The sequence below is a fragment of the Schistocerca nitens genome, chromosome 2, assembly GCF_023898315.1.
Source record: "Schistocerca nitens isolate TAMUIC-IGC-003100 chromosome 2, iqSchNite1.1, whole genome shotgun sequence".
Taxonomy (NCBI): Eukaryota; Metazoa; Arthropoda; class Insecta; order Orthoptera; family Acrididae; genus Schistocerca; species Schistocerca nitens.
In genome coordinates this window covers 214,240,188-214,258,772 of record NC_064615.1, presented here as the reverse complement: position 1 = coordinate 214,258,772, position 18,585 = coordinate 214,240,188, and positions in this window count along the sequence as shown.

The window sequence follows — 18,585 nt, the reverse complement described above, 5'->3', positions numbered from 1 at the left end:
GAGAAGCACGCTGTGGAGAATCAATACCCAAATGCATGGTGTGGGAAGATGGATGGCCACTCGAAGCAGGAGTGGGAGAAATAGGGGCACAATCAGGGAGGTTCTCCTGAGGCTCATTGAAAGCTGGTTTCACTCGGTTGAGTGAGACCGTGGTTACAGAGTCTTTTATGAGGAGATCCATGTTATTCTCAGAACATTTGACGACCTTGTAAGGACCTGTGTAGGGCGACTGAAGCAGGGCTTTGACTGAGTCGTCTCTGAGAAACATGTACTCACAAGAGTCTAGCGTGCGCGGTACATACACGCGTGGAGGTGTATGAGCAGCTGGAGGTGGCGGCTGAATTTTGCTGCAGTGCAAGCGCACCCGCTCGAGAAGTGAAGGGAGTTCAGAGGGCCGTGGAAGTGGGGTCGGAGTGACTAATTCTCCAGGCAAAACCAGAGGTTGGCCATACACAAACTCGGCTACAGAACCCTTGAGGTCTTCCTTGAAAGTCGCACAAAGGCCAAGAAGCACGAAGGGCAGTGCCTCTGTCCATAGTGAGTCATGGCAACGCAGGGCAGACTTTAAGGTGCGATGCCATCGCTCGACAAGCCCATTGCTTTGGGGGTGGTATGCAGAAGTATGAATTTTGACAATACCACACATTTTACATAAGTCAGAGAAAACTGAAGACTCGAATTGTCGCCCCTGGTCAGTGGTGAGGTAAACAGGTGAGCCAAATCTAGAGATCCACGAATCTAAGAATGCTCGACTTACTGTCTCTGAGGTAATGTTCGGAATAGGCACAGCCTCAGCCCACCGAGTCATCCTGTCAATAGCTGTAAACAAGTAACGGAAACCCTTGGAGGGGGTCAAAGGGCCTACGAGGTCAACATGAACATGGTGAAACCGGCCTGGCGGTTGGGCAAAACAGCCAAGGGGTGGAGAAGTGTGCCTGGAAACTTTGTTCTGTTGACACACCATGCATGCCCTTGCCCAAGACTGACAATCACGGCGCATGTCTCTCCAGACAAACCGTTCAGTTACCAGACAGGTGGAAGCTTTGACACCGGGGTGTGCTAATGTATGTAGTTTGTCAAAGACCTGGCGTTGAAGGGGCTTAGGAATGAATGGCCACAACGTACCAGTCGATTCATCACACCACACTAAGTCAGATATGCCAGGGAAAGTAGAGCGTACCATTTGGAGAGAGGAGCTGTGGTCTGAAATTAACTGCATGGTATCGGGGTCTGCCGATTGCAACCGAGGTAGGTCCGTTAAGTCAATTAGGGTTGTGACAGCACCAACACGCGAGAGAAAATCAGCGACCACATTGTCCGCTCCTTGGATGTAGCGAATTTCATTTGTAAATTGCAAGATGTAATCGATGTGACGAAAGCGTCGTGGGGGCGGATCAGCCGCAGTATTTTTTATGGCAGGAACCAACGGTTTGTGGTCAGTGAGCACATAGAAATTTCGTCCCTCAACATCAGTTCTGAAGTGTCTTATGGCCTCGTAAACTGCAAGTAATTCTCTGTCAAATGCCGAGTATTTCTTCTGCGAGTTGTTTAGCTTTTTTGAGAAAAACTGCGTGGGGGTCGTAACATCGTTGTATGTCTGACTCAGTACTGCGCCGATAGCATTGTCACTAGCGTCAGTAGTGATAAACATTGTGGCGTCCGCCTGTGAGTGAGCAATAGTGACAGCGGAGGCCAACAGCTGTTTGAGTTCATTAAATGCTTTGTCCATGTCTGGTGTCCATGGTACCTGGTGGGTGCCAGAAGTTTGTGGGCCAGCGAGAGCATCTGTGAGAGGAGCCTGCACCGCAGAAGCGGCTGGCAAATGTTTCCGGTAATAATTAACTGTTCCGATGAACCTGCGTAATTCCCTATAGGTCTGAGGGTGTAGCATCTCGAGAACAGGCTTGATCTTGTCCTGTGGTGGTGTCAGACCGTCCGATGACACAACATAACTTAGGAATGTGACGGATGACTGGTGCAATTGAGTCTTTTTATTGTTCAGTTCAATACCAGCGGCTGCTAAAATATCTGTCATGACTTGAACACGCTCCTCACTCTGTTCTAAAGTAGAAGCAAAAACCAATATGTCGTCCATGTATACGAAACAAAAGTCTAGATGGGATAAAGTTTGATTGATGAAACGCTGCCATGTTTGGGGGGCATTTTTCAACCCAAACAGCATAAATTTGTATTGGAACAGCCCGAAGGGAGTGGTTGTGGCAGTCTTTTCAATGTCCTCCGGAGCCATAGGAATCTGATGAAATGCGTGCTTACAGTCCAAAACAGAGAAGTACTTTGCACCTGTGAGCGCATGATTGAAGTCTGCGATGTGTGGGACCAGATATTTATCAATGATGGTGCGGGCATTTAAACGCCTAGTCTCCGACCATACGCCAAGTACCATCTTTCTTTTGGTCAAACAGGATAGGACTAGCCCAGCAACCAGAAGAAGGTTCAATTATTCCCTTTTGTAACAGATCGTCCAATTGTTCTTTTGCAATTTTCATAAATTCTGGCTTGAGGCGGCGTGGACGTTGCGATATGGGCGGCCCATCAGTTAGACGTAACCGATGAACTGTGCCGTTAGTGACTACTGCAATACGTGGCGCGGCACGATAGTCAGATGTCCGTGAAGTGGAGCAGGCAGTGGCGGACGGGCCAAGTTGTGGCGCTGAGGGCACGGAAGTACAGGTGTGCCACCCGCTCGTAGGCGGCGTAAAGGCCGCACACATGTTAACATGGGCGAGGTTGGTACACTGGTTCTTGGTAGCGGGCCGTGCCGCTATGAGCGCTGTAGGCACGAGTGGGCGTGGCCGGACAGCAGATGGCCGTAGTTCATTGCCACGAGCTTGGCAAGTTAATTGTCCATTCGGAACGCAAGGAGCATGAGCACTCGGGCATACCCTATCATTACAAAAGGGGGTGCTGACACAGTTTACAGAGTTCACAACATTGTCGTTCACATGCGCGGGCACGGGAACGCCAGATTGGCACGAACTGACCTTGTCTGTAGCCGACGAGTTGTCTGCTTGTAGTGCCGCGAGGCGTTGTTGTGTGGAGGCCAACTCTTGGTGTATGTCGCGGAGATGCAGCAGCATTTCCATACATTCCATCCGCAACTTAGAAGACTTGGCGCACTCCACTAGCCAGTTGTTTTTCCAAGATTGCAGCTCCAAGGATAGGTTTACACACTTCTTAGCACAGCACACATGTTTGGTGTTAGCCAAACTGTCACTCGGTGAAGCGAAAGGAATATGTTTGTTAAGAGAGGGGTAAAACACAGTATTTTGCACAAAATCTAGTGACAACTGATAGTGCTTGAGGAAATCAATTCCGAGAATAGGTTCTTCAATTGTTGACACTAGAAACGTCCACTCCAGCTTGCACTTGGGCGAAAGTTTCACTGTATACAAAGTGGAACCCGAACCCTGTAGGGTAGACAAGTTCACAGCACGAAGTACTGTTTTGTGTGGTTGCACTTTATTGGTTGCTAGGCGAACCAGCAGCAAAGAGACGTCTGCGCCAGTGTCTACCAGAAAACATACACCTGATCGTAAATCGCGAACATAGACTCGACCACACTTACTGTTATTGTCCGAAACGGAGTGCAACGTGGGATGGTGCCCGTTGTTTACATCGCAGGCACCGTAGCCTACCTGCGGTTGGAGTTTGGGCAAGAACACGGTGACTGGCATTTGCGAGCTTGCTCCCCGAATCTCGCGTGGAAGAAACAGTAAGGTTGGGCGGGCCTGTGCTCCTGTGGGTAGTTGCTAGGTGACGGAGTATGTGCCCCAGAGTCTTCCACAGAGGCCGATGCACTATCGTTGCGAGGAGCTGAAGGTGCAGGCAGGGCGGCTAGTTTAAAAAACTTGTTATCAGCTGCACCAGACAAGGGCGTGGCGTCAGAAAGCGTCTTAGTGCGGTCACGTCCAGAAAGCAGTGCACGGAGCTCATGTTGCCTGGCGGAGTATGCTCTGTCGGCGGCGCGTAAACGTTCATTTACTGGCCTATCTTCATACGCAGAGATTGCAGTCTGGACAGGCAAAGGCAGTTTTTCAGTACAGATTTCTGTGAGCGTGTCATCAGGCATAACTTGCTCATCGACGAGAAGACGGATGCACCGCCACAGCTGGGACGGAGACCTGTTGCCGAGACACTCTTCGTAGATGAGCTGTCGCACATTTTCTCTCCTGGTTTTAGAGACGCGCTCCAGTATCATTTGTTTCGCCACAGCATACTTCCCTGCTAGGGGGGGTGCTTTGACCAGATGATAAATTAAATCGATGCGGTCGTAAAGATGGTTCATGAGGCAGGCGAAGCATGCGTCGTCGTCCAAAGCACAGACATTGAATGTTTGCTCAACCAGGTTAAACCAGAACTCTGGGTGAGCGGGTTTGAAGTCTGGTAATTTTGGCAGATTCGGCACTGCAGTCACTGCGGAGGTGCGCCTATTACTTTGGACAGAAGTAGAGCATGCAGAAGATTGTGAGTACGGATTATTGGCGTCCCGTAATGCGGGAATCGCGAAATTCACTTGACGCCGGGGGGGGGGGGGGGTGGCTGAGAAGCGACGGACGCTCGAACGGTGTGAGGATCGTAGTCAAAATGTGCATTCTCACTGACGTGGTAGCTCGGAGAGAAGCCACAAGTGGTTAAGTACGCCGGTGAATGTCCGTTATGCACACAGTATTCACTCGACCATGAGTGGTGGGGCTGGTTGTAGATGTCGGAGTAATTACTGTCCAGCACAGAATTGTTGACCTGATTAGAAGCAACACAAGGACCCCACACACGTCCACTAGGATGCACACTCAGTGTGATATTTGCTGTTTGGCGAGCATTGAACACCTGTTGACTAGCCGGCGCGTTAGGATACACATGTGGCGGGAACTGATTCGAGTTTGAATTTACTACTGGATTTTCCAAAGTAGCAAAACCTCGCTCGACGCCAAGAACTGTATTGAATTGTGTGTTCGACACAGGAGTAGAAATGTTCCAACCAACACTCTGTGGAGAACACGTGGGAAGGTCCAGGCTAACAAAGCCAGAGTCCACAACCGTTGGCGGTTGGAAGAAACTGGCGGCACTCGAGGAATTCCACTGCATGTTCTGGCTGAAGGATTCCGAAGATTCTTGCAGCATGTCCACTACGACGGCAGGAGTGCTGGAGAGATGTTGCTGGAATCCGGGTGGCGGTGAATGCTGAAAGGCCATTGTCTGGAGCTGAACAAAGGCCCTCGCGATCGCGGAGAAACCCGACGCGGTAGGCGCGTAAATAACCTTCAGGCGGTAACTCGGACGCGTATTACACAAAAACGGGGTCACCAGTGAGGGAATATGGTATAGTTGTAGGTAAACAACTAGAATTCTCTCAGATACAGATTTACTCAAACTTAGCTTCTACACAGATACAAGTCTGGAGGCTAACTGCCGTTAGCGTCCAACATCCTGCCCCAAAGCCCCCTCCTCAAAGATCGCCCACTTGCGCACAGAACAAATATCGATATTTATGGTGCTCTACGCCACAGCCTCATAAATTGCTTCCCATGTGATAGTCGCATTCCGGCCTGAAATGCTGGAGTTAGCACTCGTGTGCTTGAGGTGTGTGTGTGAATGGTGTGTGTCTTTTACTGATGAAGGCTGTGACCAGAAGCTTTATATAAGTGTCTTTTAATTGTGCCTGTCTGCAACGCGACGTGTCTTCTTTATAGTAAGTTCACAAACGAATTAATGAGTTAAATATCTTATGTTACAAATGTAAGTGAGAACCAGTTTAGAAAGGGTCTAAAGTTAGGTTCAAAGTTTGCTGGAAGTCGCTAAGTGCTCTCATTATCAAATAATAGATGAGTATAGTCTGGGCAACTAGCACTCTGTTTTAAGCAAAAGCTAGTTTTTCACCCATTTCAATGTTTATGTGTAATACAATAATAAAATTTTGCAGGTACATTCAGTGGTGTATGTGGGTATGACTGACAAAATATGATACAAATAGAGTTAGTAGTAAACAAATAATACTGAAATCTGGTTTCACAGGATAGAACAGATCAGGTTATGGTTGTGGAGGGGGCCGTAATCAGTTACTGTCAGTTGCACAATCACACAAACTTTTATTTTCCTCAGAATCACTCAATTACACATTGCCTTAAAAGAATCAAAATAATACAATATGGCTGAAGGCCTAGTTAAGAAAACTTGAGATACCTCCTGGGCTGAAGGCCCAAAACCACACCAAAAACAAGAACAGCTGAATGCCTGAACACAAGTTATAAAAAATTGCTTTAAAGAATACAAGTGGCTAAAGGCCACACCACAAAAAAAAGTTCATGTAAATACTTGGCTGAAGGCCACGCTCAGGACATTGAACAACTCAGAATTTCAGATGGAGCAATTTTTTTAAAAAAAAAGATTCGTTTTAAACAAATAAATCTTCAAATTTTAATTTAAGATGGCTGAAGGCCTTATCTTAAAAATATTTCATGTAAAAGCTCACCTGAAGGCCACACACTGGAAATTGAACAACTCAGGGCTTAAGGCCTGGATAACAAGAATTTCAGATAGAACAAACATTTAAAATTTAGTTTTTAAACAAATCAATCTTCAAATTTTAATTTAAGTCGGATGAAGGCCTTATTTTAAAATTAAAACAAAGTAAATTACTAGACAGCTGAAGGCCTCGCACAGTACTTCAGACTAAAATGAAAATCACAATCTAAAACCAACAGAACAGTGATGCTCAAAAGTGTTCCAAGGGTCGGCCTGAGGAGGTAGCTCTAACGTAAGGTGAGGTGAGACAGGAGCCAAAAGTTGGGTTAAATAATCAGATGGCAACTTGACCCAGGGGCGGCTGAAGGACCAACCAACAACCTAACCAATTCCCTTTCATCCAACCAACGGCATGACAACAGAAAGTATCAGCTTAGGACGAATATACTAGCAGCACTACCTGTTCAAAATTGGCATTCTAAAAACAGCCAAGGCACAATAACCACTCTAAGAAAAAAATGTGAAAAAACAACTAAAAGGCTGTTGGACTGCATGCGGTGCCGGACAGCATTAACATGGCAAGGAAAAACACACTGCCGGAAAACTACGCTAACGATCAGGGCAGATAACCAGGGGGGTTAACGGCTGCAAGGCAGAAAATACCACTGGTGCACTTCACTGATAAAGTAACAAGCAATTTAATTGTTAAAGACCATAGGAAGATGGCTGCAAAATTTTGCAGACTCCAACACACCATAAGTTGCTGCTAGCTGGAACGGCCCATGAAGCAACAACCGAACAAAGAGTTGTCACAGCAGTTGAGGTTTCATAACAGGTTAACTGATCACTCAACTTTAGTGTCCAGGCTCGGTGCGCAACAAACTTTGTAGCTCTCACAGCTAGCGCCTCACAATCTGACCCCACGTGCACGATGTCAGTGGTCTCGGCCAGACCTCGCGCTGCGTAGACTTCCTCGTTGCTCTGTCCCAACTGATTGACTGCATCCAACATGCAGAGAGTGTTACAATAACTGGTCATTCTAAACCACAAGCTACACACAGTTCCATGGAAACACTTCCACAAACAACTCGAACGATACTAAAACCGGTCACTGAGGAACAACAAGGATGAATCACAAGTCAACACTTACAGAGAAACCCAGAAGCAGTCAGCGACCAAATACACATTGTCCGATGAGACGACCGACCAAACGACCAACCAAGGTCATCCACAGTCAAATCATGTGTGTCGGCAACAATCGGGTGAGTCATGGCTGTTCGGACCCCACTGCTGCTCTGTCTCGACTCAACTCCCGACACATGACGACCCAGAAATACTAGGGGCACTCCAAAGATGATATGACAGTGCTCTTATCGATAAGTGTGCTGCTGCCACTCAAGGGCAGGCAAGCCAGCACTTGGTGACGCCAGTAAATTGAATAAGAAATGAGGCGGTAGTACCGTAAACACAATATGACAAGCAATAAACAGCATGAACACGAGCCACGCACGGCTCAGATACATTAAAATGTCATACCTGATTCTGAAGGTTTACTACACAAACAGCAAAGATGTTGTGTTATCTATTTTCCTTTCATCATTTTTCTTGGAGTGTCAACATGAAAAAGTTTTGTAAAGGTTTGAAATAATGTGTAAAGTTAGTTGGAAGTCACTAAGTGCTCTCATTCTCAACTACTTGATGGATATGGTCTGGGTAATTGGCACATTGTGAGTTGTGTTGAATTAAGACATCTACAGAGTTTCTGACTGTAATACTTGCCTTAGTGTGTTAAAACTTTAACATAAGATTATACTTCCTAATGTGTAGGTTATGACAGCATTTTAAATTCATTCAGTAATTATATTAAATACTGAAAATCAATTTTTTGCCCCTGGAAGCTATCATATAGGCAACCTACAACAACTGAGACTGGGTTCAAAGATCTGGATTAGCCATTTAGTAACACATTCAGTACAAAACTGGTGAAAAAATTCAGACATCAGAGACATTTGCAAATAATTCATGAAGTCAAACATCTGCAAAATTTAACAAAGTGTTCTGTTATACAGAGTTCCCAAGAAATGTGATTTGTGTCATATACTAAGGCAATGGCCTGATGCTTCAATGACAGGCTTCTTTAATGCGATAGTTTGTAAATTTGATTCGATCAGTGTGAAAGAAACAACAAATAAAAAGATCAGAAGCTTAAGTCAGCTGAAATAGGAAGCCACTTCACTATTTCATGCATTCAATAAAGCTAACTCTTTACATATGCAGGATTAACACACTGGGAAGTAACAGTTTAGCATAGGCAGCTGTGCACATGCAAACTTAACATGTACAGTGCACAAACACTTCATTTTTTCTGTTTGCTGCCATGGTAAGGCATTTCATTACTCAGAAACACAATGACTGAAAGGGCTGTAAGGCTCAGCTCCACCATCTGCTCTATTATGGGGGCTCATTGACCGCATCCACTGAAAGACGTCACGGCTCCTGCTGAAATTTTCCCACTCTACTGGACACTTTCAGATGCAGTGTGAAGCTTCTGCCACTGGACAGCAGCTATTCTGCTGTGCCACTCTGTAGATGAATGGAACTTTCTTCTCTCAATAGCTCACAAATTCAAACAAAAGCAACATGCCACATGTCTGTTTTCATAAGCTGGAGCTGCTATATTTCAGTCAAGTACCTCCTCAATTTGCGTCACAAGTGCAGAATGCAGTCCACTTGCCAACACTGAATGGCAGACCTGGATGGTTCATCATTGAAATGCACATGCTTAACTTTGCAAATCTGACAGGAACTGGTGTATCCACCGGAGCAAGGCCATTGGCACATATACTCATAACACTCTCATTTTCCGTAAGCAGATTTAACCTCACTACATTTTTAGCTCATATATATGAGGGAATACAAGCATAGGAAACTTTCAGTAACAACAAAAGTCCAGAAAAATGGCAGGAATTTTTGAGAATACAGAAAATTTAATCTAAGGCAATACAAATAGAAAAATGTACATATGGTATAAACTGGCTTAAAGAAATTGAACAAGAGTTTATAAAGAACAATACCAGAAAATTTTGCAAAATTTTCAGAGAAAACCTGACAGGATATCAACCACCTAATCTGTGCTTTTGCCAGCCTTATGGATCACTGGAAACCAAACAAGAAATAATTGTCATATTTTAACTAAGTACTTTCACTCCTTCTCAACTGTGAGCCTCCGATAGAACAACTAGATTTTGAAAAAATTCCATCCAATTCTGATTCAAAACCACCATCTCATAAAGAAATAAAGGAAATAATCAACTCTTTGAAGTACAATAAGTCTCCTGGGGAAGAAAAAAATCATAGCAGAAATACGAAAATTAAATGACAGTAATCTGACACAAGCAACTCACAGAATTATATCAAATAACCTCTCCACAAAAAAGGAATGAAAACTAATCCAAATAAATACAGGGGAATTTCACTGCTTCCTGTAGTGTACAAAATTCTTTCAAAAGCCCCTATAAGATTAGGGGGACCAATTAATAAGAAAGTATCAGACAGGATTTCATAAAGGTCAATCTTGCATTGAACATATATGGAACCTAAAAATACTCTTACAAATGAGAAGGTGTAAAAATACTGTGGTAACGTCTGTTGACTTTAAAAAGGCTTATGATTCAATAGACAGGCAAACATTATTTCACACTTTAGGGGAATTCAAGACTGACAGGAAAACAAGATCAGTTATCCAACAGACATTAACAGGTACAACCTCCAAAGTTAAATTCATGTGACAAACATCAGAAGCAATTGATATTCATACTGGTGTTTGCCGAGGAGATGGCCTTTCCCCTGTTCTATTTAATATGGTTCTGGAAAAAATTGTGAGGACATGGGAAAAGGCAATAAAGGAATTCAACTCAGGATTAAAAAAGAGCAAAGAATCAGTATGAAGTGTCTGGCTTTTAAGGATGATCTTGCCATTCTAACCACAACAGAAAATAATGCAAACTTGCACTGGAGCAGCTTCATGAAACCTCACAGAAAACTAGCCTACAATTCCTATGAGAAGACTCAATACATGGAAAGCAAACCTGCAAATAGTTTTCCCTTTACATCTCAGTATAGGAAAGTGGCACAAGTTGTGCACTTCAAACATCTAGGAGAGATAATTCAACCATAACTTCAAATATCTAGGAGATATAATTCAACCATCAGGACTGAACTCCGAAGCCAATCAAGAAAGAATCTTCAAATTACAGAAAGCATGAAAGCTCACTTGGAATCACTACAATAAGAAATCTATTTCTGTCAATGCAAAACTAAGGCATTAGAACACAGTGGTTCTACCAGAAGCAGTCACACTGCAGAAACTGCAGTGATTCATGGTCATACTAAATCAGAGAGACCGAGAAGCATGTAAGAAAAATTCTGAGGCAAATATATGGACAAGTGTCTCGTGGAGGAATTTGGATAAAGAGACTAACAAGAGAGATCTACAAAAAGATAGAAACAATAACAGACACCTTTAGAAAGAGGAGGATGAAATTTTATGGACATATCAGCAGGATGAACAAGAACAGGCTCACAAGGCTATAGTAACCACTAGCTAGAACAAGACAAAGTGGATCACTGAAACAGAAGAAGACATTAAGGAACTGGGAATTGAGAACAGTTCAGGAACATCATAAATGAACATACACTTCAACTAAAACACACTGAGAAAAGAACAGGAAATAAACGCAAGAGAGAGTACAGTGATAATACAAAGAGAATTTGGGAAGAAGTCTTTAACGTAAACATGTATAACTTAGCTCGTAGCAATATTGTTCTTTTCCAGTAGTCACAGACATCACAAATAAGCATAACATTTTACTCACTACTGTCCTTTTTATTAATGTCTTTTGAGTGTGTTTCCTTCACTATAGTGATCATAAAATTTTCCACATTGTTTCTTTCACTTTTGCACTAATATGGTCACTGTTTCTTCTTGCAATGATCTTTCATTGCTCATTGTATCAGTTGTATGGGTACAAATAAGTTTACAAGGTTTTCTTTACTTTATTGATGGAGGTCATGTCACCACTCCTGGTTGTTTGGTGAAACTTAAAATACTTTTTTCTTTTAGTACTTTTGTTGTCCACCTTGCCTCCTTCCACAAAAGAAAAAAAATTCAACAGCAATGAGAGCTGAATGCTTCTGGCATAAGAAGGTATTCTCATTCTGCCAACGGACTTGACAAAGAGGGCAGAGGAGCGGACAGAGGTTCAGGGCCCTCACTTGCCCTTGGGATGGTAAACTGCCACTAAAAGGTGGAAGAATCAGCAATGATCAATGCCATGAGGATGTTGAAAGCAATGGAAAATACTGGATTAAAGGCACATAACATGTATCCACAGGACGTATGGTCTGTAATTGAAAAAAGCATCATGATGATCTCTCCATTGGTAACAGATTTTGGACTAGTCTCCCATTTGGATCTCCGGGAGGGGGCTGCCAAGGGGCAGATGACCTAGAGAGAAAGATTGAATAACTAACTAAAGTATAATGTTCTACGAGTCAGGGCATGAAATGGCAGAAGTTTGGATGTGGTAGAGAAGCCAGAAAATCTTAAAAGGAAATGCTAATGCAGAATCTAGATGTAGTGGGAGACAATGAAATGAAATGGAAATAAAACAAGGGGTTCTAATCAGACAAGTATTGAGTAATATCAACAGCAGCAGAAAATCGTATAACTAGAGTAGGTATCATTATAAACAGCAAGGTGGGACAGGGAGTGAGTTACTATTAACAGTTCAGTGATAGGATTCTGTTCATCAGAACTAACAGCAAACCAACACCAACCAATACAGTTCTCATATACATGCCTATGTCGCAAGCAGAAGATGAAGAGCTAGGGAAAGTATATCAGGGTACTGAATAGGTAATTCAGTACCTAATGGGAGATGGAATGCTGTTGTAGGGGAATGAGTACAAGAAAGGATTACAAGAGAACATGATATTGGTAGTAGAAAGGAGAATGCCTAGTTGAGTTCTGCAATAAATTTCAGATGGTAATAGCCAATACTCTGTTCAAGAACCTTGAGAGGAGGAGGTATACATGGAAAAGGCTGGAAGATACAGGAAGGTTTCAGTTAGATCGCATCATGGAAAAACAGAGACACCAAAATGAGATACTGGTTCAAATGGTTCTAATGGCTCTGAGATACTGGTATTGTGAGGTGTTCCCTGGTGGCAGATATAGACTCAGATAACAATTTGGTAATGATGAAGAGTAGGTTGAAGTTTAAGAGACCAGTCAAGAAGAATCATTGTGCAAAGAAGTGGGACACTAAAGTATTAAGGAGAGAAGAGATACACTTGAAATTCTCTGAGGCTATAGATATTGTGATAATGAATCACTCGGTAGATGGTTAGATTAGATTAGATTAGATTAGATTAATACTTGTTCCATAGATCATGAATACAACACTTCGTAATGATGTGGAACATGTCAGGTTAATAAAAGATGTCTGTACAAGATATTACATTACACAAAATATTGCATGACACTAATGTTTAAGTTGTTTTTTTTCCCCTCCCTTAATTTATATCTAAAAATTCAGCAAATGTGTAGAAGGAGTTGTCATCTAGAAATTCTTTTAATTTATTTTTAAATGTTGGTTGGCTATCTGTCAGGCTTTTGATGCTGTTTGGTAGGTGACCAAAGACTTTTGTGGCAGCATAATTTACCCCTTTCTGTGCCAAAGTCAGATTTAGCCCCGCATAGCGAAGATCATCCTTTCTCCTGGTGTTATAGCTATGCACACTGCTATTACTTTTGAACTGGGTTGGATTATTAACAACAAATTTCATAAGTGAATATATATACTGTGAGGTTACTATGAGGATCCCTAGATCCTTAAATAGATGTCTGCAGGATGACCATGGGTGGGCTCCAGCAATTATTCTGATTACACGTTTTTGAGCAATGAATACTTTTCTACTCAGCGATGAATTACCTCAGAATATGATGCCTTACGAAAGCAGTGAATGAAAGTAGGCATAGTAAGCTAATTTACTGAGATTCTTATCACCAAAATTTGCAATAACCCTAATAGCATACCTAGCTGAACTCAGACGTTTCAGCAGACCATCAATGTGTTGCTTCCAGTTTAACCTCTCATCAATGGACACACCTAAAAATTTTGAAAATTCTACCTTAGCTACAGACTTCTGTTCAAAGTCTATATTTATTACTGGAGTTGTGCCATTTACTGTACGGAACTGTATATACTGTGTTTTATCAAAATTTAAAGAGAGTCCGTTTGCTGAGAACCACTTAATAATTTAGTGAAAAACATTTACAATTCCATCACTTAGTTCTTGGTTTTTGGATGTTATTACTATACTTATATCATCAGCAAAAAGAACTAACTTTGCATCTTCATCAATGTGGAATGGTAAGTCATTAATGTATATCAAGAACAGTAAAGGACCTAAGACCAAACCCTGTGGGACCCCGTACTTGATACCAATGGGTGATGTCCGGTTATTCAGAGCATTTAATATTTGATCAGTGAAAGCGTACATAGCATTTTCTGTTGAAAAGCCTTTCTGAAAACCAAACTGACATTTTGTTAGTACTTTATTTTTACAAATATGGGACGCTACTCTTGAATACATTACTTTCTCAAAAATTTTTGATAGAGCTGTCAGCAGAGAGATTGGGTGACAGTTGTTGACATCCGACATGTCCCCCTTTTTATGCAATGGTGTGGTGTCACCACCAGACACCACACTTGCTAGGTGGTAGCCTTTAAATCGGCCACGGTCCGGTAGTATACGTCGGACCCGCGTGTCGCCACTGTCAGTGATCGCAGACTGAGCGCTGCCACACGGCAGGTCTAGAGAGACTTACTAGCACTCACCCCAGTTGTACAGCCAACGTTCATAGGAATGTTTCACTGACAATCACGCTCTCATTTGCCGAGACGATAGTTAGCATAGCCTTCAGCTATGTCATTTGCTACGACCTAGCAAGGTGCCGTATTCAATTAATATTGCAATTATTCTTTTGTATCGTCAAGAACTATGTACACCACTTATGGATTAAAGTTAAGTATTACATCAACTAAGTACTTTCTTTGCTACTATTAATTCCCTTAACTGTTCCAGACCTCACGCCAGTCAGCGTGTGTAATTAAACGCGTGCATTTCGGCCTCCTCTAGCAACACAGTGTTGGCTCTTCTGCCAACACATCAAATGGTTTTACAATGGCATATTTCAGTCTATCGGGGAAAACACCCAGCTCCAAAGAGCTATTACATACGTGGCTGAGAATCTTACTTATCTGTGGGGAACAAGCTTCAAGTACCCTGCTGGAAATGCCATCAATTCCGCAAGAGCTTTTACTTGTCAGTGAGTTTATTATTTTACTGATTTCAGAGGGAGAGGTTGGTGGAATTACAGTTGTTTCAAACTGCACAGGTATGGCCTCTACTATTAGAAGCCTTGCCCCTTCTAGTGAAGATCTATATCCTATTTTCTCCACAACATTTAAAAAATGATTATTGAAAATATTTTCAATTTCTGATTGTTTGTTAGTACACTTGTCATTCAGTTTTATGGTACTAAAGTCTTCCTGTGCTCTTGGTTGCCCTGTTGCCCTGTTCAGTTGTAGAGGAATGGAAATCTCTAAAAAGGGCAGTCATAGAATTTCTAAAGAAAAAGACAGATACAAGGAAGGTAACTGCAAAGAAACCATGGGAAACAGAAGAAATTCTTCAGTTGATTGAAAAGAAGAAAGTACAAAAATGTTCAGAGGAATACACAAACACAATTTGCTTAGGAATGAAATAAATAGGAAGTGCAGAGAAGGCACAACAAAATGGCTATGTGAAAAATGTGAAAAAATTGGAAAATAAATTATTGTTGGACGGACTGACTCAGCATATAGAAAAGTCAAAATAACCTTTGGTGAAATTAAAAGCAAGGCCAGTAACATTAAGAGTGCAAAGGGAATGCCACTGTTAAATGCAGAGGAGAGAATGTATAGGTGGAAAGAGTACATTGGGGACCTCTACGAAGGGGAGGACTTACCTGATGACATGATAAAAGAAGAAACAGGAATCAGCAGGAAAGAGATAGGGGATCCAGTATTAGAATCAGAATTTAAAAGAGTTTTGGAATACTTAAAATCAGATATGGTAGAAAGGACAGATTACATTCCATCAGAATTTCTAAAATAATTTGGGGAAGATGCAACAAAATGATTATTCATGTTGGTGTGTAGAACATTTGAGACTGATGATATACCATCAGACTTCCAGAAAAACATCATCCACACAATTCCCAAGATTGCAAGAGCTGACTAGTGTGAGCTTAAAAGCTCATGCATCCAAGTTGCTGACAAGAATGATATGCAGAAGAATGGAAAATTGAGGATGTATTAGATGAGAATCAGTTTGGCTTTAGGAAAGGTAAGGTAAGGTAACAGAGAGGCAGTTGTGATGTTCTGATTTTGATAACAGAAGAAAAACTGAAGAAAAATTAAGACATGTTCATAGGATTTGTCAGTCTGGAAAAAGCATTTGACAATGTAAGACAGTGGAAGATATTCAAAATCCTGAGGAAAATAGGGGTAAACTATAGGGAAAGGCGGGTATATAGAATATGCACAAGAATGCATAAGAATATCAAACCAAGAATGAAGGGCATGATTACAAATGGGTAAGACAGGAATGTAGTCTTTCACCCATGTTGTTCAAGGTGAAAGAATATCAATGTTAAGATTTGCTGATGACATCACTATCCTCAATGAAAGTGAAATAGAATTACAGGATCTGTTGAATGGAATGAACAGACTAATGAGAGCATTATATGGATAGAGAGTAAACTGAAAAAAAGACAAAAGTGACAAGAAGTAGCAGAACTGAGAACAGTGAGAAACTTGACATCAGAATTGGAGATCACAAAGTAGACGAAGTCAAGGACTTCTGATACCTAGACAGCACAATGATGGATAGAGCAAGGATGACATAAAAAGCAAACTAGCAGAGTAAACATGGGCATTCCTAGTCAAGACAAGTTTGCTGGTACCAAACATGGGTCTTAATTTGAGGAAGTAAATTCTGAACTGTGGGAAAACTGGAACAGAAGAGAACAGAAGCATTTAAGATGTGATACTACAGAAGACTGTTGAAAATTAGGTGACTGATACAGTAAAGAGTGAGGAGGTTCTCCCGAGAATTGACAAGGAAAGGAATATGGAAAATGCTGACAAGAAGGAACAGGACGAGAGGACATCTGTTAAGACATAATGGAATAACTTCCTTGGTACTAGAGGAAGCTGTAGAGGATAAAAACTTAAGATGAAGACAAAGACTGGCGGTATATTTAGCAAATAATTGAGGGGTAGGTTGCAAGTGCTATTCTGAGGTGAAAGGATTAGCAGGGGACAGGAATTCATGGTGGATTGCATCAAAAAAATTGACTTCAAATCACATCTTGGGGAAGTTCAGCTTCTTTTATTCATGTATGTACATCAAAATTCGATTGCCTCAGTTAGTGCTCATTGTTTTTAATACAGATCTACCAGTTATCTAGGAGGAAAAGAAACTCGATTCATTCTCTGATACTGTCTTCCATAAAACATATTTCCTATATTTCTATATCTGCACAAAATTTCCCTTCACTTCTTCTCATTTCTCTGTAATAATTCTCCACATTAGCACATTTCTCGCTTCACAACTGCAAACGAGGTAAGTGGCCACAAAAAACAAGTCCCCTTGACATGAGATACATATCTAGCTACTCACATTTTAAGCCCAGCAACATCGGACATTTAATAGGTACCTCACATTTGTCCACAGAACCATTTATTTTTAAATCCATTAATCAGTAATGTCGATTTTTTATTCCTTTTAACAGGACATCACTATAACAATTAATTGCTATTGCACACCTGACTTCCAGAATCAATTAATGATTTTGTTGTTTGTGCAGGGGTTAAAATCTTAATAAGTAGAATAATTACTGTGTTCTTCTTCAACACATTTAATTGCTCTAATAAACCTTCATATTCTTTATTTCAACTTCTGTTCTTATAACTCATGTTGTTTTAGTATCACCCACTGCTTCTCCCCCAAAATTTTGCATCTATAGCATGGAGGGCTGCATCAAACCAGTATCTGGACTGAAGACCACAACAGACTGGCTGGAATTTTTTGCCCTTTTCCTGCTCATTTTCAGACTCTCTGCTTTGTATTCACTCAGACCATGTCCTTCTTCTCTTCCTCTGCCTATTATCTCCAGTTTGCTACACCCAAAATGATATCTGTCACATTTGTGATTCCTTTCAGCAATACAGGAAATAGCTTTCTTCTTTCCACCTGTATTGAAGACACTGCTTTGCATGCTCGGCAGTCTTTTTCTGTGCCACCACATTCCACCACTCCTATATCCTCACCTATTAAGTGGCTATGTATCTCACATTTGATCAGTGGACATATTACCTGCTGTTCTTCTACTGTCACTTCGACATCACTATTACCATCCTTGTTTAGTGACTGGTGGCTGCACACTTTGACTGGAGTCCCTACAGCTGCCCATTATATCACATTTTGTTCATCATCCTGCATGACTACCAACTGGTTTATTTTGATTTCTCTTTCTCATGATGCACAATGCACTCTCTTTCAATCAGAACCTTATACAGCTGTGTACAGTTCCATTTCTAAAATTTTAAGTTGTTTAGTGCTCCCATACTAAATTTATTCACTACAAAGGGTTCTATGTGTTTCTGCACCATCTGATGCGCTTTCTGTACTTCTTATTCCACTTGAGCCACTTGTAACTGCTGCTTCAGTCTGCTGTTTCTGGTTTTCCGTAGTTTCCATTTCCTTCTCTTTAAACATTTTCTCCATACTTATCAACTGCTCTTCAGTTGTTGTTGTTGTTGTTGTTGTTGTGATCTTCAGTCCAGAGATTGGTTTGATGCAGCTCTCCATGCTACTCTATACCGTGCAACCCCCTTCATCTCCCAGTACCTACTGAAACCTACATCTTTCTGAATCTGCTTAGCATATTCATCTCTTGGTCTCCCTCTACGATTTTTACCCTCCATG